Source organism: Gorilla gorilla, chromosome 17 (assembly GCF_029281585.2).
Source record: "Gorilla gorilla gorilla isolate KB3781 chromosome 17, NHGRI_mGorGor1-v2.1_pri, whole genome shotgun sequence".
Taxonomy (NCBI): domain Eukaryota; kingdom Metazoa; phylum Chordata; class Mammalia; order Primates; family Hominidae; genus Gorilla; species Gorilla gorilla.
In genome coordinates this window covers 90,696,752-90,722,523 of record NC_073241.2, presented here as the reverse complement: position 1 = coordinate 90,722,523, position 25,772 = coordinate 90,696,752, and the positions used below count along the sequence as shown (strand labels likewise).

Here is a 25,772-nt window from a genome sequence, read left to right as displayed (position 1 = left end):
GATGCAGAGATTACATGAGGATGAAGATACTGGTGACAACTGCCAGGTGGGCTCGGCCCTCTGGCAGTGACATTGGTAAACACCATGGAGGCCCTGAGGAGTTCGTTGCTGTACCTCTATTGACGCAGCAAGTGGTAAAGCAGTGAGCATATTCCTTCCTAGAGCTGCAGTAACAAAGTACCACAGATGGAGTGGCTTAAACAACGGTAATCTATTGTCTCACAGTTCTGGAGGTTGGAATTCCAAGATCAAGGTGTTTGCAGGGTTGGTTCCTTCTGAGGGATGTTCCAAGCCTCTCCTTTGGCTTCTGGACATTTGCTGGTGATCACTGGCATGCCTTGGGGTGTAGAAGCCTCACCCCAATCATTGCCTTCATCCTCGCGTGACATTCTTCCTGTGTGTGTGTCTGTGCACAAGTTTCCCATTTTTATATGGACCCCAGTCATATTGGATTAGGGCCCACCCTAATGACCTCATCTTAACAACTAATTACATCTGTAAGAACCCTATTTCCAAATAAAGTTGTGTTCTGAGGTCTTGTGGGGTAGAACCTCAACAATCGAATTTTGGGGAGACAATCCAGAATATATAACTGTGGTGTTATGGGCTCTGCTCCCTCCTGGCCACTCGCATTTGATTGGGAATCTGTTCTGAGCACCTGAGCATTCAAGGCACTTTCTGGGTATAGCAGGGAACATACAAATGAATGAAACAAAATCCCTGGCTTCCAGGGCCTGAACTTGGGGGAGGTAGAGAGAGTGGGTAAAGTATGACAAACTCAGATGCCTAAAACACAAGTCAGATCTGATTAATGCTGTAAGTGAGACACCATCAGATTATTACGTAAATTAAAAAATTAATGAGAAGGAGAGTGGGGCTTTGGACCTAATTTGGTTTATTTTTAAATTTTGCAGGTAAGGAATCTTAGTTCTAGAAATGTTAAATGGCCTGCTGCAGGTCTGCCAACTGGAAATATGCTCTTTCAGTTACACTATGTATATAAACACACATCCAGCCCCATTTTCTATTATGTCAAACGTCTTTGAGATGTATTATTTTAAAAATTATTTTTATATAACTGGTCAGGAAAATGATTACCTAAACTTATGAACATGAAGTAGCAAATAATGTTTAAAAGAAGTCAGAGACATTTCTATGACAGTGACTGAGCTGTTGACTAAATATTGACTATAAATCTTCAACCACCCACTATCCACAGGTGCCAATCTGCCTACAGCTATACACAATTTATATAATTTGTATTTGATGCCAAAATGCACTGTAAGTTTCTTGCATCCTTAAAAAATAAAACCATTAGCCACCTTGAACCACTGCAGTCTTCTTCTTCAAATATCCTTCACCTTCTTAAGTGAGGTAAGAGTAGCCTACCTGGGAGAAATGGCTGGGCTCTATGCAAAGGCCTGGATTCTTCACTGCATTGACCGATAAACATTGACAATTCCAAATTTTAAAAATACAGTGTTGAGCTGGGAGCCACTTGATAACTGTGGGAAGCAAAATGTCTGTTCTGAGTTTCCTAGGTGGGTATGGCTGGATTTGGCAGGCACTGTGAAGTGTGGTGTGCAAAGCCTAGGAAAAGAGAAAGAAGATGAAGGGGTAGTTGATCTTCCCCTTTTCTGGTTTATAGTGGAATTTTTCAAGAAAGTGAGACTATCTTAGGAACATGGCAACAGAGAGTAAGAAGAAGAAATCTGGAATCAATTCAACATTGAATTTCTGATTTACAGTTTACAAATGGAAAATAAAACTGGCTTTATTATGGGCAACATTTAGGAAATAAGGCCACTAGGTTCAAGAGGGTCTGGTTCTCAGCATCAGAATTCCAGAGTTTGCTGTAAATTTGACTTGGGTAGTGATCCTGCCACTGGGGATGAGACTGCCCTCTTGTTTCTGGAAGTGAGGTGCAACAGCGAGACAGTGCACCACTGAGTCTCTGATTTGGGAAGGACAAACATACTAGGAAAAAAACACCTTGCTGCTTTCATGGTTCAAAATTTGTGATGAATTATCCACCTTTTTTTTTTTACCATAGTAATTGAAAAGTTCTTATAGCTCTTCATCTATTTCTTACCAATTGTCAAGTAATAGAGTAGCAAATCCTTATTCTAGCCTTTCCTTCGTTCACTCAAGATGCTTCAGTGTCTGATCATGTCAGTCTCTAAAATATGTTTAATATGTAGCAGAGATATAATGATGAGGAAAAGAGACATGGTCCTTGTGTTCAGCATGGAGAGGGAGATAGATAGTCATGATATAATCTAGAAATACATAATTCCAAGCTGTAACAAGGTGACTGAGGAAGAAGGAAGAGAGCTGTGAGACTACAGCCTGTCCTCTGTATCCATGGGGATTGGTTCCAGGACTCCCTGTGGATACTTCAACCCCTCAAGTCCTTTACAGCCAGCCTATATCCACAGCCTCTGCATCTGCAGATACCGACTGTATATAAAAGGGAGCTGATTTAGAGTGGGTAAACAGGGAAGACTTCCCTGAGGACATGACGTCTGTGCTGAGTGCATAAAGGTCTAGAGGCATTAATGGGCACAATGTGGAGATGGGAGGTGGAGTGTGAGCAAGAAGGTTCCACACAGAGAAGAAGTGCAAAGGAGCAAGGTTGGAGTAGGGGGTGGGGTGGGGTGGGAGCAGAACCGAAAAGGTCACTAGAGCAAGTGGGAGAGAGATGCAAGAGAGGGGGCTGGAGGTGTGAGCAGATCAGGCAAGGGCAGTAATCTTTCTGAGCAATGGTAAGCTATTACAATTTTTAAGTGAGGGGCGAAAGATTCAGATGCTAGCATTGTAGGACTTTCCCCACAGCTGCAGTGTGGAAGATCAACAGGAGGAAGGCATGAGAGGAGGCTGGAGGACCAGGAGAGAGAGGATGTTGCAGAATAATGATGGAGATGGAGGAAGGGGATTGGGTCAAGAAATATTGAGGTAGAATAGTTTCAGAATCTGCTTTTTCCACTTGACATATTGTGAATCTCTGTCTTTTTATTTTTTTAAAAATTTTTGCCTGATTTCATTTTTTATTGGATTATTTTGTTTTCTTTTTCATTTGTATTTTTTTTTCATTTTAAGTTCCAGGATACATGTACAGGATGTGCAGGTTTGTAAAAATATGGAATGCTTCATGAATTTGTGTGTCATCTTTGCGCAGGGGCCATGCTAATCTTCTCTGTATCATTCCAATTTTAGTATATATGTGCTGCTGAAGCGAGCACTGTGGTCTGTCTCTACATTTCAAAAATGTTGATCTCCATAATCAGGTCTCTATGATAGTTCCTTGTATGGATCAATTATTACATATTCAATAATCTCCTACCGATGGACTTTTTTTCAATTACAAATGACTCTGCAAATTGTATTATGTATTAATTGTCTGATTGTTCCCTTAATGGATATTTTATATTAGTTGCCAAACCAACTCTCAGAAACATACTAGTTTATTCTCTCACTGATAGTGCATAAGACTTCCATTGTCTATCCCCTTTCAAACCCCAGTGTATTATCAATCTTTTTAATTTTAGCTGGCTAATAGGTAAACAAAATTCAGTATTTTAATTTGCATTCTTCTGATTACTCATGAGACTGGCCATCTTTTCATGTGTTTACTGACCATTTATATTTATTATTTTGTAGATTATCTATTTCTTTTGCCTATTTATATCTCAGGATATTCTTTTCCCTGTTGATGAAACATAACTTTTTTGTAACCCTTTGTCATATGTACATAGCAAAAGTGTTTGCTAGATTTTTGTTCGCCTTTTAGTATTGTTGACAGGGTTTCCTATTCTACTTTGTTCCGCTTTTACCATATACATATTTTTTTCACTTCTAAGTAGCGTCTGTCATCTGTCAGTGGTTTTCTTTATGGTTGTAGTTTTGTTGATATATTCAAAAGTCCTTCCTCACTCCAAGCCTAGAAAAAGGTTTTCCAATGCTATATTTTCTATTATGAATGTATTTGGAATTCAGTGTGAGGAGTAAGGGAGGGATACTTATTTATTTAGCAAGCACCTAGGCAATTGTCTTGAATAACCACTATTTCCTTCCCTAACCTAGGCAACTGTCTTGAATAACCACTATTTCCTTCCCTGATTAGAAATGCTATCTTTTTTATTTACCAAATCCCCAAATACATTTGAGCTCAATTCTGAACTCTGTATTCTGTTTTTGATCTCTCATCCCCTGTGCCAGATTCACGCTGTTTTAATTACTGTTATTTTGTAACACAGTTTTTATATCTGGCAGTGCAGTTTTATCCACATTATTCTTCTTTGTCAAGTCTTCCTGGTTATTTTTAAATATTTATTCTTCAAAATGGATTTTAGAATTATTTTCCCAACTTATACAAAAATATCCTGTCGCAAGTTTGGTAGGACTTAAATTACATTTATACGTTTGCTTTACTCTAGCATTCTGGGCCATTACAAATTTTTTCAAATAGTGGCTGAAGTAATTTAATTTGCAATCAAGTAAAATTTGGCATATATTGTGACCTATCTTTCTGAAATATATGAGAAACAGGCAAGCTGTATATTATGTATTTCACTAAATCACTATATGGTTCTAGATGATTTATTCATTCCACGCATATTTACTGAGCTAAGCATATGCTGGGTGCTGTTTCGAGTACTGGGATACATGATGAATGGGCAGGATCTCTGTTCTCATATTCCAGAGGGCAGAAGCAGTGGAGCTTGCCTTTGACAACAGATGGGATGGGGGTAAGGGTGGGAAGGCCTCAGTGACTGTAGACAAGTCTTTCCAAAAATACTTGCTTGGAAAGGAAGAAAGGAAATTGAGTGGCAGTTGGTCATGGGGGCAAGGAAGGTTTTTGTTTTGTTTTTAAGATGACTGTCACTGGAGCATATTTATGTGCTGCAAAATGATCACCAGAAAGAGAGAAAATAAATATACAGAAGAGAAAGGAGATGCTTGCAGGATCCAGCTCCTTGAAGGTGAAAGTAGGTGGACTGTACTCCACAAGTGGCATGTTAGCTTTTGATAGAAGGAGCAAATTAATAATAGAAATTTTAGAAAGAGTGGGCCCAGGTACAAGCAGATTAGTGTTTATTTCACTGTGGAAACTAAAGAGGTGTTTTTGCATGGGCAATAACCACATTTATACTACTATACTAATTATTCATTTCAGCAAGAATGGGGATGTTTTATTCCAGTGTTAAGCTTAGATGTCATAACTTCTTTGTTGGAAACTGAATTTTATGGGGCTGAAAGCAGTGCTTAGAACAATGTCTGGGACATATATGACACTTAATATTTATTGAATAAGTATACAAATTCATTTTATATTGCTGAATGGAATTTTCATACTGTCTAGGTGATGTCATATCTCCTATACAAAACTGTCCTGATTCTTAGTACTTCCATGTCAGTATGTAATATTTGTGTAACTTCACCATATGGTATAGTAGAAAAGGCATTGAACTTGGAAACAGAAGGCTTGGATTCAATCATCTGCCTTGCCAGTTTGTAGTTACTTAACGCTGGGGAAGTTATTTAGCTTCTCTGGGTTTTACTTTTCTCATTGTAAAATGAGCCAATTGGGATAAATCAGTGGTTTTCAATCCTTTTAAACCATTGGATATTTTCTTCGTATGAAAGGTTTTCTGGAGCCTACTATGTAAAGCAGGTAATCGAGGACTCCTCAGACGAAAGTAGAGATGTGAGAGGGGGAGCCTCACCCATCCTGCAGCAGTGTCCTTGAGCCTGTCTCAACCCTGCCTTCATTTTGCTGTGAGGGGACCCTGAATGGAGCTTCTCAGAGCAAAATTTACAGACCTCATAAGATGATCTCTAAGGTCTTTAAGAATTGCATAAACGATGGCATGTGCTCCCTGATGTGATTTTAATCGTCCTGTGAAGTAAAGAGTGCATGGTACTATTATGTCTGTTTCACGGATGGGAAAACAAGGTTCAGAGTTTATCATTTGCTGTAATTTCTTGCCTAGTAGATGGAGGAGCAGAGATGAAAGCCCCAGTCCTTTTGTTGCCATCAAATGATTTCCCTCACTGGCTTTCTGTTGGTTCAGGGAAGACTGACTAAAATACCTGAAAGAATTTCTAACTTGTGTTACTGTTCGCGTCCACACGCATGTCATAAAACCACTTAAAAGTGTTTGCCTAAATGTTTTTCCACACCTGAGTTAGCTAAGTTACAGAACCTTTAATCAAATTGTGAAAAATAATGAGCTGTGAGGAATCATTATAATTTCTCAACAGAAATCTCTAAAATGCAAATCAAATGAATTGGCTGAGCACTTAAATCCGTTTAATTTTGAAATTAGTTCAATTTTTGAAATAATCTTCAGATTGAGACAGATGAAGCATGCAGTCCTACTTATTGTGAACCATAGTAAAATAAGAAATCAGTTTTAACCCAAATGCATACTGAGAAATGAAAAGTTAATCAAGACTAAACATTGAGTTGGAAGGGGTTGACAATTGGGGTTGCCACATCAGATAAGGGCTGTCACTCCAGATTAACTGTCCTTCCCCTAGTATGTTCTGTACTCTCATCTTTGAGTTTCTACATGCTGATCTTTCTCTTGGAACACTCTTCTTGGCCAGATAAAAATATTACTCATCCATCAAGGCTCATTTCATAAACTGCTTCCTCTGTTTAGCTCACTCATCCTCATGGCGCCTCCTCCTTCCTGGACAGAATTAATCTTCTCCTTCCCCTGTGAACTCCCCTGGAACTTTGCACTGTAGGTATAGCACTCTTTACACTACCGTATAGCTAGCTGTAGAATCTGTCTTCCTTGCCAGGTTTTAATTTCTGCAAGGGCAAAGAACATTAAATATTGTAAGGGTTTTTTTTCCCCACTATAAAAGTAACATTCACTCAATGAGACAAAATTTGGGAAAATGCAACAGAATTTAAAATGAAAAAGAATCATTTCACTTATCCATTGCCCCTATACAATCAGGGCTTAGAATTTGAAATAATTCATCTAATGTTTCCTCCACCATGGACAAGCATTGAGTTTAATTGGGTAGACATTGTTGATTTCAAAGCACTAGAAGACTGTAAATCTCTCTGTCTCTGTATGACTCTTGATGTACAGTCCAGTTGGCTGGCAGACATATAATGATGTCTGTGTATACACACACAATTCTGTAGATATTTAGAATAAAGAAGGGGTTTGCTCAAAGTATGGACAAGCTTGTTTGGAAAGTATTTCATGAAGGCACTTGACTCTGTAAATCACATGCGTCCTTATCACAAAATTTAGCCGACTTTAATGAATTCCAACTGTTTTGTCAAGTGAGAACAGGTTATTTATTGAATTGAGCAAACTGACGCATATCCCAAATGGTGAATACATGCTCCTGTAGGTTCTCACAGTTCCTGAGGGTAATCAGGAACGAGTACCATGTTGCCTTTACAGATTCATCATTGCACTGAAGAACAAGTTGCTGCAACTTTGAGTTCAGACCCTGGTAATTGTCTACCTCTGGCTTCCCACTCTTCCATTCTCCACTTCTTTTGGTAGGACTGACAGTCTTTGCTGTGGTAAGAAAGCTGGGCTCCAGAACTGCAGTCTGAGAGGCGTGCTTGCCATCAGGACCACATTGTTGGTCATTGGCATTAGTTCACTCTAATAAACATCAACAATGACATGGAAGCTGTTTTATTTGTGAAGGTTGAATAGATGTATGGATGAAAATAGATCACCAATACCAGAGTTCCTGGCTGACAAAAATTGAGATAGTACCAAATTATTCACCCACAGGATACTATTAATTTAGGCACTTTCGTATTTATAACTTTTTTTAAGTATAAGAGTTATAACAGTTCCTTGTAGAAACTTTGTAAAATGTAGAAATGGATAAAAATGTAAATCAAAATCAACTGTGTACTTGCCACACAGAAATATTGACTCACAACATTTTCATATATTTTACTTTCAATCTTTTTCTCTTAATATACAGATACATGAGATCATATTGTATATAAATATTCTATCCTTTTTTAATTTAGCTTTTGATAGTTAAGTTTTGAGATAGATCACTTTTAAGTAAGTAAATATTCAAACATTTTAAAAGCTTAAAATTCTGTCAAAAGGATGAAATAAAATTAATTGAACCATTCTTCTATTGTTCAATAGCTAGGCTGGTTTCATTGTTTTCAATGCTAGATATAAAATTTCAAAGAACATATTTCTATGTAAATTACCATCCAAATTTTAATTATTTCCTTAGGGGAAATATGTATTACAGGAATTATTACACCAAAGGGTGTCTTAATTCGTTTGGGCTTCTACAACAAAGTATCACAGATGGGTGGCTTATCAACAACAGAAATTTATTTCTCATAGTTCTGGAGGCTGGGAAGTCCAAAATCACATCATAGGCAGATTCAGTTCCTTGTTCATAGACAGTGCCTTCTCCATGAGACCTCAAAAGAAAGGAAGGGTGAGAGTGTCTCTCTCAGGCCTTTTGTAAAAAGGGCACTAATCCCTGTGTGACCTTATAAAAGGGCCTAATCAACTGCTAAGTCAACTGCCAAAGGCCACACCTCCAAATATCCTTACCTTGTTGATTAGGTTTTCACATATGAATTTTGAGGAAACACAAACATTCAGACCATAGCAAAGGATAGGAAGTGTCTAAGAGTCTGTATTTATTGATAAATTTCTGACCAGAGAAGTTAGAAACATTTACCCTTCTACAAGTAATTGTTGCAGTATATCCTCAAAAAATATTTGAAATGTTTGCTATTTTGGTAGGTATAAAGCATACCTTATTTTTTAAGATTACACTCAATTACTAGTGAAGTTAATTTTTTTTACATGTTAATCCACTTGCATTTTCTATGTAAACTGTTAATATCTTTTTTTTTTTTTTGAGACAAAGTCTCACTTTGTTGCCCAGGCTGGAGTGCAGTGGTGCAATCTTGGCTCACTGCAAACTCCACCTCCCAGGTTCAAGTGATTCTCCTGCCTCAGCCTCCTGAGTAGCTGGGACTACAAGCACGTGCCACCACACCTGGCTCATTTTTGTATTTTTAGTAGAGATGGGGTTTCACCATGTTGGCCAGCTGGTCTCAAACTCCTGACCTTGTGATCTGCCTGCCTTGACCTCCCAAAGTGCTAGGATTACAGGCATGAGCCACCGCGCCCAGCTGTAAACTGTTAATATCTTTTATACAGGGTCTTTGTGTTCTTCATAACTATGGTAAGGTTTTTTTTTCCCCCAATTTTTTTTTGCCTTTTCATTTCATTTTTTTTCCTTGAGGTATGGTCCATTATGTTCGTTGATATTATATATTTTTACTGTCCATTTTTGCCTTTTGATTTTGATGTTTTGAGTGTAGTGAAATATATCACTGGCATATATTTCCTTTCATATATTTATGCTTAGAAAATGTATCTCCTTCAATAAAAGAATCCTCCTAACCTAAGTATGGATATTTATTTGTATTTTAATCTATATTCTTGTTTCTTTTCTATGTTTAAATCTGTTTTATTTTTTGTTCTGTCTTATTGTGTTAACAAGAGCTTACTGACAGTCTCACATAATCGTGGTGATAGTAAGCATAGATTTTTTTTGTTTGCCATTAGTAGATATTGGCTGTCAGCTTAAGGTAACTATAGTTTATTATGTTAAAGTTGTTGACTTTTATTCCTTTTTCTACTACAAATAAAATTTGTATATTATGATGAATTAAAGGCAGGTTTGGAGGTAAGATGTTGGGCATGTTCTTTAGCGTTTCTAAACGTTAATTATTAAATGGAGTCTGTGATGTTATCTTCTTGATAGGGTTAATGAGATGGTAAAAGGAGATAATGCATCTAAACCCCTTAGCATAGGGCCTGGAAACTAGGTGTTTAATAAATGTCAGCCATTATTTTTGCTATTCTTAGAAAAAGGTGGGAATTTTGTGAAATTCCTTGTATTTATTGAGCTAATCATATCACGCTTAATACTAATAGATATTCTTGTATTGATGGGATAAAGTACTTGGCTTCAGTGGATTTTTATTTTTATATGCTCTCAAATTTGCTTTTTAGTTTTCTTAAAGGTAAATATTAATGTTGGGCTTTTAATAATCCTTAAGCTGGATGTTATCCATGAAAAAAATTTGTTATTATTTGGGGCTAAGCCATGAATGCTAAGAGAATCCTGTAGATTCTGTTAGGAAATAAAATCAGTATCTCCTTGAATTACCTATCAGATACTTATTTAGTGCTCACAACTATAGTGGAAAGACAATGACAGCCAATCTTTTTGGCTACAAAGGCCTAACAACCTTTTTGTTTAGGTTTTCTAATATTATTGGTAGGGATTACTTGAGAAAAGATGCTACATTGTAAGACAGCACACTGGTTTTAAGTTTTCTCGGCATAGGGCAGGCATTTCTTTCTACCTTCAGAAGATTTATTCCAAAAATTGAGATTGAAATATTGAAGCCTATGTTAACTTATTGTCAAAATTAGCCCGAACTGGTGCCATTTATCAATACAATTCTTATTTTCATTCTCCTGATGAGATACAATGAAAAAGTTATGAATGATGATGATAAACGATTTTAATCTTCTTTTGGATTTAACATTCAGTGCAGCATTTTTGGAATGATTTACTATTTTTAAAGGTCTCTAATGTGAAGATACCTGGTAGCCTGAGACAGTCTATTCACAAGAGTTTTGTAAGCCATTTTCACCCATCTGTAAAAATTCGAGAACCACCACCCCGTGTTTCTCTCAATTAAGGGAACAGGAATGAGCAGATTTGTTTTATGGTTTCTTTTCAGAAAAGAGAAGAAAGGTGTCTGTGACACACTTGTGTGCATGGTAGGAGAGGCTTCTTCTGAGATCTGGCAATCTCATATATGGGATCTTCAGGTCACTTAGGAACATTTGAATCATGTCCCGTTCTTCCCCTACTACTTCAGCTTCTCCCTCTCCCCATCCTAGAAACTTCCACTGAGGCTGAGCCTCACCATGGCTGTGCTCAGGAACTCTTTTCAAAAGAGTCTGTCTCTCCTTTCAATTCTGGAGGCATGGAAAAACAAAATGACTCTTTTTAATGTACTGAAAATAATATCAACTTAAAAATTCAGATTCTAAATGTATCTCATTTTTCTGTTACTCTCAGTAGAATTTCAGATATGTAAATATTTCAGGTAACTGAAATTTTCTATCTTCAGCACCAGACCTTCATTAGAATGTATTTTTTATTTTTTATTTTTTTTTAGACAGAGCCTAGCTCTGTCTCCCAGGCTGGAGTGCAGTGGCACAATCTAGGTTCACTGCAACCTCCGCCTCCCGGGTTCAAGTGATTCTCCTGCCTTGGTCTACCAAGTAGCTGGGATTACAGGCCCATGCCACCATGCTTGGCTAATTTTTGTATTTTTAGTAAAGACGGGTTTTTACCATGTTGGCCAGGCTGGTCTTGTACTCCTGACCTCAGGTGATCCACCTGCCTCGGCCTCCCAAAGGCATGAGATCACAGGCATGAGCCACCATGCCTGGCCAGAATGTAACATTTTTGATTGAACTAATTCCCAAAGGTATTGCCACTTCTCTTTAAAAATAGAAGATACAGAACATAATTGAACTTTTTGATTGTTCAGTCTTTCAGATAAGCATTATTGATGATACTGTGCTACAATAATATAAGTAAGTGCTTTTGTGGTCATTCATTATGGGTCCAGCACTGTTCTAAGGGCCTTTCAACAAATAAGTTATTTACTTCTATGTTTACTTAAATATAACTCTATGTCATAGGTACCATGATTGTCTTCATTTTACAGGGAGGAAACTGAGGCCCAGAGAGATTAAGAAGCTTGTCCAAGACCGTAATCTAGTCAGCAGAGAAGCTGAGATTCAAACCCATGCTGCCAGAGTTCACAATCTGTGCCTTCACCACCATATTATATTCTTTCATCCTGCCTTACACGGTGGATGCCTCTGGGCTAGCAAGGGCTGTTTGCCTTATTACTGTTCATTTTGAGTTCTTAACATCTGTATGTTAACATGTCTCCTTAAGCTTCCCTGCTGTCATCTACTATTTCTCAACATTTTCACTCTTCCTGGTTTTCAATTTGCTGCCATTCACAGGATTTGGGCTGGAAAATCAGAATAAAACTTATTAGAATTGTGTACCATCACCAAGTATGAATTCTGCAATAGGTTTAGTTTTGGATAAGAAAGAAAAACCAGAATTTTGGAAGTACCTAGTACAAAGAATAATAATAGCAATTATGTGTTGAGATCTGACATTCTACATTAGATACTTAACCCTGTTACCACATTTAAAGCCCTGGGCAGCTCCCAAAGTGGGGACTATATTCCCCATGTTAAGAGTGGAAAACTACCACTGGAAGGTTAAGGGATTTGATGAATCTACCCTCAGCTAGTAAGCTGAAACAGCCCAGGACTTCTTGACTCCAAAGCCCTTTTCTCATTCTACTTTTTGGCCATTACGTTTTACTCTAGTTTCTTTAGCAAAAACTTTTCAATTTAAGTAATCTTTCTTATTGTTAGCCTAATCACTATGATGCATTTAGAAGAATGTTTTGAAGTGTAGACTTAAGGAGGAAAGTGATCCGAGGCTTTATATCAATAATAGTATGAGAAACTTTTTGAAGGGTGATTTAAAACAGTCCATGATGTTTGTAATTTTAATAGCAATGAAATGATGGATTGGAGTTAGGTGTGTCTGAAGTTTAGAAGTCAGCAAGGCATCGTTTCAGTAGAGCATGCGGCATGGATTAGGGGAAGGAAATGGGATTGATGAGCAAGAGATAGAGCCAAGAGACATTTTGGATGTGGAATTAGCAGAAGTTGTGACCATACTGGGGGGGGGGTAGTAATGACAGAAGGGTCAAGGACAACTTTGAAATTTCCAGTTTATTTGAATTGGTAGAAGAGATCTCATGTGTTGAGATGCGGAATATAAAAGATGGAACAACTTTTGAGAGGGAAGGTCAGTTTTATTTTAAACATTTGAATGTGCTAAACTTGTGGGATGTTCAAGAAGAAATCTCAGACATCTGAAAATGAGGGTCTGTCTTCTGACAATATTTGCAGCTCTTAGAGATTCTACAGGTTCCTAATGAGCAACTTGAATGGTGTTTTTGATGAAGGTGGATTGTCTTGTATATCAGACATTTTTGGATTGCCTCTCTAACATCCATCTCCCTTTTGTCTCTCTTGAAATTACTTTCCCATAGAACATGATTGGTGAATTTCTAATGTGCTTTGCATCTTTGCAGCAAGATAATTTTATTTATTGCAGACAACTGGAGTGGTACCTCTCTATTCAAAGAAGGCAGGTAGGATAGGAGAGCAAGATAACCCTGAGGTCACATAACTTTGGAGTTTTGTAAGAACTACAAACAAATAGACCCACTCCAAAATTTTCTATATTTAGAGAACAGAGTAACATTACTTTTTGTATTATTCCTTGCTCAAATGATTCTTTCAGTGAGTACCCAAGTAAAATGCCTGATCAGAGATTAAATGAGAAATTCACAGTACATACCTTTAAATCTGCTTGTTAGGCCTAAAAATAATGTCTTACTTATAATTACAAGTTTCAGGTGTGTTTCAGAATCTTTTTTCTTAGCTCCAACCATCTTTGTCCTCTTCAAATGACTGACAACTTGGTGATATTTAAATTTCTTCTTTCTTTTAAGTGTGATTTAGTTTAAAATAAGCACATAGGTAAGCACAAAAGTGCTTTAGCATGCTTCTTTAATATGAGAAACACTCCTGTCCTTAGGGGCTGTCAGATTTATGTCCTTAGATGAACAATAATTACATTAATAATTTGAAGGGCTAATTAGCATTTTATAGTAAACACATTGTTTGTCACACTAAAAGTATGGCTATATGCTTTCTGCAGAATAACCGCTTTTCAAAATCAGAAGCCGTTTATATTACTTCAGCAATATATGCTACCAACTGACCAAGAAGTATTTCTGTGCTGACTTTTTTCTAAATCTTGAGTCTTTTTTTGTTTGTTTTGAGATGGAGTGTCGCTCTTGTTGTCCAGGCTGGAGTGCAGTGGCACGATCTCGGCTCACTGCAACCTCTGCCTCCTGGGTTCAAGTGATTCTCCTGCCTCAGCCTCCCAAGTAGCTGGGATTACAGGCATGTGCCACCACACCGGGCTAATTTTGTAGTTTTAGTAGAGACAGGATTTCAACATGTTGGTCAGGCTGGTCTAGAACTCCTGAACTCAGGTGATCCACCCACCTCGGCCTCCCAAACTACTGGGATTACTGGCATGAGCCACTGTGCCCGGTTGTCTTGATAATTTTTACAACAAAAGTTGCAGAAATTAAAACATGGAAATATGGACTGGCTTTAATTTCTACTTGTGTGAACAACAACACAAAAGCAACCCATACTTTGTCCTCTGTTTTTCATGTACTTCACTCTTTCCAGTGTTTCTTACTAATTTTACTATGGTATTTATAATATGTATGTGTGGTTTGAATTCACCTCCTCCCCTTTTCTTTCCATGGTCTCATGAAATGCAGGAAATTGCCATGGTTATTTCTTTATTTCATTAACTCCTGAAAATACACCGATTTCACTTTAGTTTTTGCAAGCTCAAAGCTAACTGTGGATAAATTCAAGAAGACTTTTCATCAGGATATTGGCCTTCCTCCCCTGAAGCCCCCTTCAGGGGGTTTTATCTGCCTGCAGCCACTTTCAGTACTTCCCTAACCCACAGTCACAGCAACTCTAAATCGACAGTCTTGTCAGAGCAAATGATCTAAAATAAACATCCGCGTGTCTGCCTGCATTAAGAATCCTGACAAGGATGCTTTGCCTGTATCAACTACAAGCTGACAGTCCTTAGAAGCACTTTGCTTATTGCCTTGGTTCAGTGGCTGAGGGAGAGTAGCTATAAGGCCTGAAGTCTAATTTTGAATGGTTAAGGATGTTAAAATCCAAATGAAACCATCAAAGACCCACCTCTCTGCTTTCCTCCTCTTGACAGGTTTCTCAATTGTAATAGTTATCTCATGTATGTGAAACTCTTGGATCAGTCAGCAAATTACATCAGGACACTCCAACAATACTATTTTGTATACAAAGACACTAGATGAGGAAATAAATGTAAATATGAAGCCCATAGTTCTGCAGGCAAGGCCCCTTTCTGATGTTTTCTTAGCTACGTAATGCCCACTAAAACTTTATCTTTGGGATTCATACTGGGAACTATCTCACGATACCAAAAATTATCAGTTAATAATAGATACTCTGTCTATGTGGCCCTAAAGAATATTCCATAGACTTTCCTTTTCTCTAGTAAGCTTTATATTGTGGAGCCTAGAAAGAGAAAAGACACTAAGTTTGTATATTCTGTATCTTAAAGCCAGAGAAGTCAATGCAATCCTGGGAAGGGACTTTTCTATTAATGTTCTAAGGTTTGGCATCCTCAATAAAGAGATTAATATTTCAACATTACAAGTTTCTCAAAGAGCCCTAAGAAAAATTTGAAGGGAGCATAATAATGCTTCACAGCTGTTGAAATTTTATGTGCCCAGCACAAATTAAGGAGAAATTGCTTGATTATTATTAGGCTTATCTGATCTATTAAAATAGCCAGTTGAAATAAAGAGAGCCACTCTTCTGCGGTAATTATCTAAACTGATTATCTGTGTTAACCATATCTGAGTCATTATCATTTTTATACATCATTTCAAGAGATACAGCCTAAAAGCCTGAAACTTATAAGGGGAAAAACCTAATTGTAGATTTTCTTCTTAAATTTTATTTTTATATCATATTTATCTAAGTAATCTCAGGAAGTCTTTAATACTATAGGAAAACTACTGAGAGGGGAGAAAAAGGCCACCATTTAATTTATTATAAGATTTTCTTAAATCACTTGCAGTATATATTCTATTCCTGGCAAACAACCCTGAGTGTCTCATATTAATTGTGCTTAGAGTGTGGTTGTTTCCTTAAAATACACCCCAAGTCACATCTAAGCTGAAGCACCAAATGCCAGTTCTTTAGAAATTAATTTTGAAAAAAGCAGAACTGTTTCCTTTATTATCTACCTGAACGTTTTGTTACATTTGATCTAAATCAGAGCTTTTACTAAGACAAAAAGAATAGTCACCAGTCGTAATGGTTAATTTTACGTCAACTTGACTGGGCTGTGGCATGCCAAACATTTGGCCAAACATTATTCTGGATGTCTTCATGAGGGTGTTTCTGGATGAGATTAAAATCTGAGCCAGTAGACTGAGTAAAGCAGCTTGCTCTGTCCAACGCGAGCAGGCATCATCTAATCCGTTGGATGCCTGAATAGAATAAAAAGGCTGTGTAAGGGGGAAGTTTGCTCATTCTGCCTGTCTTTGAGCTGGGACATCAGTCTTCTCCCACCTTTGGACCTGAACTTGGACTGGAACTTTCACCATTAGTCTTCTGGGTCTCTAGTTTACTACCTGCAGATCTTGAGACTTCTCAGGCTCAGATGCGCGTCCACCATTGGTTCTGTTTCACTAGAGTACCATGGCAAATACATCAGCTGATGAAAGTCCACAGAATTTTGAAAATGAAGGTGTTTCATACACCTATTATATTAAAATTTAATTTAGAATGCCCATACAAGTATTTAATCTGCTCCTGGGGTAGAACGAGCCAATAGTGAGCAATCTGTTCTTCAGTATTTTAGCCATTTCTGATGTGAACAGAGCCCTGTTGACCCTTGGGAATCTACTAGGAAAACGGGGACATCAAAGGAACTCCTGGGTCCCCCACAGACTTTCTCAGCTTAAGAAAGGTATAGATTTCTCCTGCTTGGGTGGACCCTTCCTTAAAGTCCTGACATTTCAAAAATGTGAAGTAAATAAGTCATTATTTGTCAGAATGTGAACCAGTCTAATTAGTATAAGAGTTAGTAAGTGGCCCAATATGTGCAGGTCTGTGGAGTGAACCGTAACATAGATCCAATACATAATTTCTTCCCTCAAGATGTAGGCCCACAGTGTAAAAAACAGATATATCGTAATATTGAGAAACCCATGATAGAATGTGCAAATGAGCCGCTGAGGTAGGAATCCCTAATCTTGATTTGGTGACAGCCAAATAAACTCCATTTACTAAAAAAACGGATGTGTGCGCTGGTTGTAAAATATTTAAAAATATTAATTTTAGTTCATTTTAATTTAAGAAATAAAATATATTTCTGAAGTGGTCACCAAAGATTTAACAATGCGGCCAAGTAAAAACTCAAAGTGGATTGGGATCTCGGTGGACAATCTGAAGGAAGGCTAAGAGGCTGGCCACTTATGAGGCTTCCCGTGTCTGATGAAACCTGAACAAGAAACAAGTAATGGAAACTTATGTGGCCAGGTCTAATGTTTCAGTTCTACTGAGGCTGCCTCCTGGTTTTCTCCCTGTTGTTCTCCCCTGTTCCATTGTAATAGGGTTTATCTGGGGGTTTGACTGCCCAGCTAGAGGCCACATTCCCAGACTCCTTTGTGGCTAAATATGGTCATGAAATTCTGTTTCTCCAGTGAAATGTGAATGGGTGTACTAAGTACAACCTCTACAACAAATTGCCCAGAAGGAAATTACCTGGTTCAGACTTCCTTTTCTCACTTTTCTGGTGAGGAAAAGGCAATGGGGATGAATCAGTTTTGACCGTGTAAATTCTAAGGGCTCCAAGCTTGGAGGGACTCATGTCCCTGAATGACCTCATGGAGCAGAGCTGCCTCACTTTCTGTCATGAAAGAAGAATAAATTATTCTCTACTTTTCTGGTCATATCAGCTAAGCCTTTATTGAGCCTAGCTAATACAGCTACTTATCCTTCTTAATGAAACAGCAGAAGAATCCTTCAGTTTACCTCATTGTCTCCTCTGATACCTCCCCTCCACACATAACCAACTCTGCCTGCATACGCACCTGTTGCTAGCCATTATCTCCCTGATTCCTGACCTTGTGAAAGCTGTTACACCCTCAGATAGCTCACAAGTTATAAGAAGAATCTTGTGAATAACTTAAAGTTATACCTCCAAATACATACACATGCTAAACTTATTTTACTCATAAAGAAACTGTCTTCAGAGTACCTTTTCTAGTCAATAATCCCATCAAAGTTTACGGCTTAAGGTTTTTAATGTGTTTATTTTTATTTTCTCTTTTTATTTTCTCTTTGTGTGTCTCACATATACATTGTGTTTTTAATAATAATTTAGAATAACTAATGATAAGTCCAATAAAAGGCAACTTTTTTGAAGGAAATATCAAATTGGAAAACTTCAGTTTTCAAAAGAATCAGCATCTAAGAAGCTCTCCATTTATGTTCCATATTTAATGCTAGAAATCTCTCTTAGATAATGTGAACAGTACTACTAGTAGTTTGGAGAAAAGTAACTCTCTAAAAAATAGCAGATAGGTACATTTTGTATCAAAATGTGAACCAAAATTCCTAAAAATGTACATGTAAAAATTCAACAAAAATATATAACCCTAATTCCTTTTTTTAAATAAAGGGATTTGTTGGTTTGTAGAAATGATGCCTTAAGTGATTTTAGTAGTGCTGCTTTGTATCTTTCATACATTTGATACGAAAATCAGGATAAGGAACAAAATCCTAGTCACTAGACTACTAGGGGGCTCAAATTCTATAATATTCTCTGCAAAAACGAATAAATAACCTTTCTAAGAATTATAGACGAAGTTATTTTGTTAATAAATGCAATAATTCATATATTTTAAGCAGTCAATGTACTATTAGGTTACTATTAGGTGTTGTTTTAAATGTTGATAATTAAATTTTAATCATCGAATCTTAAATAAAACTTAAATAAGTCTATACAAAGAAAGATGGTGGTGGAAGGATAATGCAGTTGGATACTTAACTTTTTTCTTTTACACAAGATAAGCCCTGGAAAATGTAAAAGATTAAAGACAGTAGTAGTGAAATGGTTGTTCTGGTTCCTGATATTATTAAAAGTGAGAAAAAAAATTTAAGGGCAGTGTCTGGCATATGGTATCCTGTTAATTAAAGTTTGTTATTAAATGAATGAATAGTACCTCCTAGGGAGGGAACGGGGTAATGGGTGACACTTGAGTTGGTCTTTAAAGGATGAAGAAGGAGTTGACTAGATGGATGGAAGGGGAAGATAAGGAAGCATTCCAGGTGGAGAATAGCACATACAAAATGCTGAAGAATGAAACAGCTTCCTTGTTCAGTGACCTACAGGAAGTCTGTGAGATGGACGGACGAAGGGAGGGTGGAAGTAGCACGAAGGATTGTTTTTCACTGCATTCAGCATGGCAACTTTCTTTTCACTAAAATCTAAGATCGTCTGTATAAGCCAAGAGAGAGAAAAAAGCCACTCCCAGGCATTTCCAACTAGAGCAGAAATTTGTAGGGTCTGTGGAAGGATGAACCCTGCAGAATTCAGCGCTGCATGAAATGCTTCAGTAGTTGTAAGAACAAAGTTAGAGCTTTTAAACACCTTCTGTGAATACTTCAATTATGAACTATCAGTAACCATAGACAAATCCTGGAGATTATCTGCTGCCGCTATATCAGTTCTAATGCTAGGAAGTGACTGGTCCAGTGTGGACTGGCCCGGACGGAACCCCAGATGAAGAGCGGCGCACAATGAGACATGTCCCTTAGCCTCTCTGATGAATAGGGATGGGAATTAATATCAGATTCACGTTATATGTTACTTGATTGACGTACATTTCTAAATACTTTTTAGTAAATTCTGTAAGATTTACCCTGCACTACGAGTTCAGTAACTTTCAACTAATCTAATCTTCTTGCTGTCCTTATAAACGCCCACAATAAAATAACCTCTTTAGAGATTGCTAAAGACATGTAAATTGGGTGAGGAAACTGACAAATGATAAAATAAGAGGTTGTGCCAAGGATGGATAGCCAGGAAAGAAACACCCTTTACAAAATGCTCTAAGACTGTGTCTTCTGGTTGTGCTTGCTTTGTGTAGACAGGTGCATCTAGTGACCTGTATCTGAAACTGCAAGGACAAAATTAGCTCTTTAACACACAACTGAAAGCCAAGGTATTCAAGTCCATAAGAATCTAAAAACTCTGAAAGTGTTTAAAAATGGTTTAAGCATTTTAAACATAAAAATTTCATATAAGTTTTGAAAAAGGTGAGTAGATAATTCTGTGCAAAATGCTAGTCGATCTCATCCTGATGTTTTGAAAAACAAACATGGGCAGAATACAAAAATATTTCTCTCTAATAGAATAATTTTCATTTCTGGGGAAAGTAATGTGCACAAATTTGTTTCTATATACTCTTTTGTAAATGGTAATAATTTTGGTTACAGTTTCCATTCAAAAGACTGGACCTGGAGTTGTACTTTGTTTTTAGATGGAAAAATGACCTTTTAAAGAGTTACAGAAATTTCCCCTCATTTGGGGAAGATTGTTTCTTTAAATTTTGGAGAAGCCCCTAAGATGGTAGGTGTAGTTAGTTATGCACCTACTCACTACTCTCAGAAAGTGTTGACAAGACAACTCAATTAAGGCGTTTCACACCGAGGTGTTAAGAGTTATGTTTAATGATGGAGACTGGGTATATGGCTACCAAGGGTGAAAAATCTTTCCCCTTCCCTTCCTGCCCCAATATACACACACTCTGAATTTGAATACAGACTGTTGTATGCCTGAAAATTGTGAATCGATTTAGATACGATCATGAGAGACTCAGAGAGAAGAGCATACCTGATTTCCTTGTCACTCAATCTTACAGAAAAGACTGACAAAGCGTCAAAGACAATTCAGACTTTGGGAAAACTGTATTGAAAGACTTGGGCTTTTGTTATCTGAGCCATGGTGCCAACTCAGTCCCTTGTCTTTGAGGAACTTGTTTCCCTTGAGAAGATAAATATCTGGGGAGAAAGTTGATCTTCCCAGACATGACATAAAATGTGAGGTGGGTGCTGTATTGGAAAGGGCAACTTCCTCCACATCTGATGGGGTCTCAGTTGGTCCCAGATGCCAAGGCAAGGAGGAGGCAGGTGGTGATTTCCTGGAAATGAGTGGTTCTGGGCAGGTTTTAAAGTAGCCATTCTAGCAGCGGTTGTTAGTTATGTTTTGTGTTATACTTTCTTCTGTCATCCCTGAGCCTTCATTAAAGACTTGGTCCCACACACAAATATGGTGGGGAATTAAGGTGTATCCCATGCTTTGGAAGGAGCCCTGGAGAAGAATAGTCAACAATTCAAAATCAGAGTGGGTGTTGGGGCAGTGCCATGAGGGAAGATGGAGGGCAGTGGCCTGAACAATAGTTTGAAATCTGCTGAGGATGCATTTCTGGCAGTTAGGTGAAGTAGTCTCGGGTAATAGTCATTAGGGGATATAAAATACATATAATCTATTATTGAATAGGGTCAGAAATCTGTGGGTTTTATGCACAGTAAAAGTCACTCTTATTGGAGAGAATTAAAACAAGACAACAAAACAAAACCCCAAAGTAGAAAAGTTAGATACATTGAGATGGGGGTGGGGTGGGGGGAAGATAAAAGAAGACAAAGTAAAATCCTGCCTTAGAATTACATTCTTTTTTTTTTTCATCTAAGTCATTTATTCTAAATCATGCATTCACATGCCATCTGTGTGAGACAACTTTGCTTAAGAAAAACGAAAGGCAAAACTGAGGCCAGCGTTCCTAGGAAGGAAATAATCTCACCATCAGTTAACCGTGAGCCCACAGAGTCTAGAGATGGTCCAAACATTCTTGTACTTGTCCATTCAGCCTCCTTTTGGTCCCTAGGGTCTACTGGAAGAATTACATTCTAACAGTGAGAGGTTGTTCATAGCATAGGCTTTGTCATAGGATTATCATGGACAGAGAATATACAACTTGATGATGTACTGGGGGAAGTTTTAGTCTAAATGAGGGGTCTGCAAACATTTTCTATAAGGGGCCAGATAGGAAATACCTTAGGCTTTGTGCACCATTCAGTCTCTGTCACACCTACTCAACTCTGCAGTTACAGAACAAAAGCAGACATAGACAATCCATAAATGAACAAGCGTAGCTGTTTTCCAATAAAGCTTTATTTACAGAACCTGAAATTGAATTTTATAGAATTTTTAATGTCACAGAATACTCTTCTTTTGATTTTTTTCCCAACTATTTAAAGATGAAAATCCGTTCTTAAGCTTGTGGGTTCTAGTTAAACCACCAGTGGGCCACAGCTGACTGACCTCCGGTCAGAATTAGAGGTTCTTATTGGGGTAGATATTGCCCCCTAGGGAGAATTTAAATAATTTCTGGGAATATTTTTTGTCTTCTGATAAAGTATTTCCTGAGTATTTACATGCTGAAATACCTGTTACTTTATAATAAATATTTTTCTTTTATTGATAAGGCATTATCAAACTTAAAAATGAGTTGAGCATTTGAAAGGATCAATAGACACAGAAGATGTTTTAGCATGGGTATTCTGTGCAACAGAACAAAATGAAATTTAGGACAAAATGAAATGAATTTAGTAAAACTGTGGGGAGAAGAAATCCTGAAAAACTTCTAGAGAGCTAGGAAAGACAAATATAAATTAATAGTATAGTACCCATTATTTCAAATTTGAAAATGCATAAAACTTTAAAAATAACTTTTATTTAGTGTGCACTATTTACATACACACATATTGTGTGAGTGAAAAGTAGAAGGGCTCCTATAGGTTCTTTCCTGGCTATAAACTCCAATCTCATGTTTTTACTACAGTGATAGTTTCTTCAACTTGCAATTTAACTCCCACAGGGATATTTAAGAACATAACCTTAAAGTATGAGGGAGAAATGACTGCATTTAAAATATTGTTTTAGAAGTTAGTACATTTCTGAGTAATCAAGGTATTTACCTGCTACCTAGCAGTCCTCTACTGGAGTCATCTATAAGAGATGCTGACTTGCAGTGGGGCGTGTATTCCTATAACGTAATGAATGAAAGAAGGAAGACCGTTTGGAAAATATAAGGCCAATAATCATATTTGTCACAAATTTAGCTGTAGGATATGAAAAATCATTGCTCTCTAACTCCTAATGAGCTACTTTTCTTTTGGCCATTTATTAGCCTTTCTTGAGACCAAACCCTCTGGGCAGCTGTCAGTCATTATTGTGTAGTGACACAGAGGGCATGGATATTTTTGGAAAGAAAATACCTCATTTTTCTCTTTAGTTTTATTTAGAAGATTTTTCTCCTTATATCTAAGACAATGCATATTTTATATCCATGCATATAAATGGATTCCAAAATATGTGTGACCTCATTTTCTGGAGTCCGGCCTCTTTAATTCACTCAATATCATGTTTCAACATATGGATAACAACCTCAAAGAAGATTGTAGTGATTCACTGTACAGCACCTATAACAAGGGACAATTCAAGACAGATACCATTTCATCATCACCAGTTAACTTTTTGTTCAGTAGGAAACAAAAACCAAAAACAAGTCAACCAGCACTAATGAAGAAATATTACCCTGCTGCTCTGTCTCATCAGGTACAAGGGAAAGCGCTCTGATGAATGAGAAGTTTGAAAATACAGCAGGTTAATTACAGGTTACTAATCCTCTCTGCCCCTTTTAAAACCTAGAAAACACAAATGCAAGGGAAGATAATCTCTCTTTTAAAAGAATATTTCGTGTTGGTAAAATTCATTCTTAATCCAGAAGCTCCGATCTGAGATCATGGCCCCATCAACAAAGAGTTGTATTAAAAATGTTCCTTTGTCGTTCAGTAATATAGATTTTATTACCATCAATAACTATTTCAGGGGCTACATGCCTAGTCTAACTTTTTTATAGTTGGCGAAAATACCATCACTATTTAAAAAGAATGTCCTGATTGTGGTTTTCTACTTAAAAATTGATTTGTCACTGAATACTTTTCAAAAAAGATAGTTTTGATGTTGATCTATTATTGAAAGAGCCAATATTGCAAAGAAAATATTAATACCGAGACTTTGTACTCTTTCACCAAGTCTCAGTTATGCAAAATGAATAAATTCTGGAGATCCAGTTTACAGCAATCAGACTACAGTTAATAATCCTTTATTGTATACTTGAAATTTGCGGAGGGTACATTTTAAGTGCTATCACCACAAAACAAAAGAGAAAAAAACATGAAAATAATAACTTTGTGAGGTGATGAGTTGTTTTAATCAGTTTGTGGTGATTATTTCACAATGTATGTGTTTACCAAACATCACATTGTACACCTTAAATATATACAATTTTTATTTGTTGAAAAGAAAAAAATGTTAATATAGGAGAAGTAATATGGTGATCATTTAAAATATCAATTATGAAAACTATTCTATATCCAGTAGCTTTTAGACTTACCTGGACCTAAAGCATAGATATATTCACTTTTAAGCTATCTAAGTTATTAAATTACACCTGAAATGCCTTTTGGAAAAGGACATGTCAGGCAGCAAGCATCCTATGAACTTAGGATAGTGTCTTTGTAAACACCGTACCCTATGCCCCAAGATGGGAAACTTGATATTGTTTCATTTCCTTAGCACAAAGGACGTACTAAGAAAATCACATGGACAAAACAACAGAAAAAGCACCCCATGAAGTTTTAACTCTCTTCATGAGAGCAGCAATTTTTAGTCGCAATTAAAGGACAACTCTTGGAAATTTATTTTACTTTATTTTTATCTAACTTTTATTTTTAGGTTGAGAGGCACATGTGCAGGTTTGTTACACAGGTAAACTTGTGTCATGGGGCTTTGTTGTACAGATTGTTTCATCATCCAGGTATTAAGCCTAGTACCCATTAGTTATTTTTCCTGATCCTCTCCTCCCACCTTCCACCCTCCGTTAGACCCCAGTGTGTGTTGTTCCCGTCTATGCGTCCACGTGTTCTTGTCAGTTAGCTCTCACTTACAAGTGAGGACATGTGGTATTTGGTTTTCTGTTCCTGCATTCGTTTGCTAAGGATAATGGCCTCCAGCTCCATCCATGTTCCTACGAAGGACAATGATCTCATTCTTTTTTATGGCATGGTATTTCATGGTGTATATGTTCCACATCTTCCATATCCAGTCTATGACTGATGAACATTTAGGTTGATTCCATGTCTTTCCTATTGTGAATAGTGCTCCAATGAACACACGTGTGCATGTGTTTTTACCACAGAATGATTTACATTCCTTTGGATATATACCCAGTAACGAGACTCCTGGGTCAAATGATAGGAAATGACAATATAAACATGGAATATACACCTCTTTTAAAATACGTTGCCTAAAACTATGATGCTCAGTATATAGTAATCAACATTCAAGCTGGGTATTTTTAGATTATTTAGTTTGAATATATATTATGCTTCAAGTTATAGACTCCCATTAAAAGTCTGTCATTACAATTAAAGGGATTAAAAACCTATCCTGGATATTTTCTTCTGATCCAGGGAAGCTGCATGGAGTGAATATGGGCCTTGCAGTCAGACAAACCTGACTTTATATTCCAATTCCACCCCTACAAGTATTTGACCTCGGATAAATCATGCACGTTTTCTGAACCTCAGTTTCACATTTGTAAGTCTTCCTTCTCTACTTTGTAGCCTTATTTGAAATATACATATCCAGCGGATGCAGAGTAGACCTACGTAATAAGTGGTGCTGCTTCTCTTTTTCCTCTTGGTGGTTTGTTTGAACCCAAATCCCAAATCCCAGTTTCTATAGAACATTTCCAGGGTCCTACAAGTTATCAGTATCTTATGACTTATTTTCGGTAAAATATC

The 25,772-nt window shown here is 37.1% G+C and overlaps 1 protein-coding gene and 1 non-coding gene across 2 annotated transcripts in view; both read right to left on the bottom strand.

The window, feature by feature from the left end:
• CDH20 (cadherin 20) overlaps positions 1 to 25,772 on the bottom strand; it is a 222,361-nt gene that overhangs the window by 161,126 nt on the left and 35,463 nt on the right. The window lies entirely within an intron of this gene.
• LOC115931518 (U6 spliceosomal RNA) lies at positions 3,134 to 3,242 on the bottom strand. Its single transcript, XR_004067989.1, has one exon. It is a non-coding gene; the product is annotated as a U6 spliceosomal RNA (small nuclear RNA).